Genomic DNA, 1,464 nt, shown 5'->3' with positions numbered 1-1,464 from the left:
AACTACAAATATCACTTAACTCAGGTTGCAAGATTACCATATACAGACCCGATGTTCTGGTCCATGCGAGGTTCGAGGTGTCAAATATATCAGATTGGATGAAACTGCAACCTATCACTTAACTCAGGTTGCAAGATTACCATATACAGACCTGATATTTTGGTCCGCGCGAGGTTTGAGGTGTCAAATATATCAGATTTGATGAAACTGCAACCTATCACTTAACTCAGGTTGTAAGATTACATTATACAGACCCGATGTTCTCGTCGGGGTGAGGTTTGAGGTGTCAAATATATCAGATTGGATAAAACTGCAACCTATCACTTAACTTATGTTGCAAAATTACCATATACAGACCCGATGTTCTGGTCCGGGCAAGGTTTGAGGTGTCAAATATATAAGATTAGATGAAACTGCAACCTATCACTTAACTCAGGTTGCAAGATTACCAAATACAGACCCGATGTTCTGGTCGGGACGAGTTTCTAGGTGTCAAATATATCAGATTGGATGAAACTGCAACCTATCACTTAACTCAGGTTGCAAGATTACCATATACATACCCGATGTTCTCGTCGGAGCGAGGTTCGAGGTGTCAAATATATCAGATAGATGAAACTGCAACGTATCACTTAACTCAGGTTGCAAGATTACCATATACAGACCCGATGTTCTGGTCCGGGCGAGGTTCGAGGTGTCAAATATATCAGATTGGATGAAACTGCAACCTAACACTTAACTCAGGTTGCAAGATTACGATATACAGACTCGATGTTCTGGTCCGCGCGAGGTTCTAGGTGTCGAATATATCAGATTGGATGAAACTGCAACCTATCACTTAACTCAGGTTGCAAGATTACCATATACAGACCCCATGTTCTCGTCGGAGCGAGGTTCAAGGTGTCAAATATATTAGATTGGATGAAACTTCAACCTATCACTTAACTCAGGTTGCAAGATTACAATATACAAACCCGATATTCTGGTCCGCGCGAGGTTCGAGGTGTCAAATATATCAGATTGGATGAAACTGCAACCTATCATAACTCAGATTGCAAGATTACCATATACAGACCCGATGTTCTTGTCCGGGCGAGGTTCTAGGTGTCAAATATATCAGATTGGATGAAACTGCAATCCATCACTTAACTCAGGTTGCAAGATTACCATATACAGACCAGATGTTCTGGTCCGGGCAAGGTTCGATGTGTCAAATATATCAGATTGGATGAAACTGCAATCCATCACTTAACTCAGGTTGCAAGATTACCATATACAGACCCGATGTTCTGGTCCGGGCGAGGTTCGATGTGTCAAATATATCAGATTACATAAAACTACAACCTATCACTTAACTCAGATTGCAAGATTACCATATAAAGACTCGTTGTTCTGGTCCACTCGAGATTCGGTGCGTAAAATATATCAGATTGGATAAAACTGCAACCTATAACTTAACTCAGG

The sequence above is a fragment of the Papaver somniferum genome, chromosome 10 (genome assembly GCF_003573695.1).
Source record: "Papaver somniferum cultivar HN1 chromosome 10, ASM357369v1, whole genome shotgun sequence".
In the NCBI taxonomy this organism is placed as follows: domain Eukaryota; kingdom Viridiplantae; phylum Streptophyta; class Magnoliopsida; order Ranunculales; family Papaveraceae; genus Papaver; species Papaver somniferum.
Note: the sequence above shows the minus strand (reverse complement) of the source record.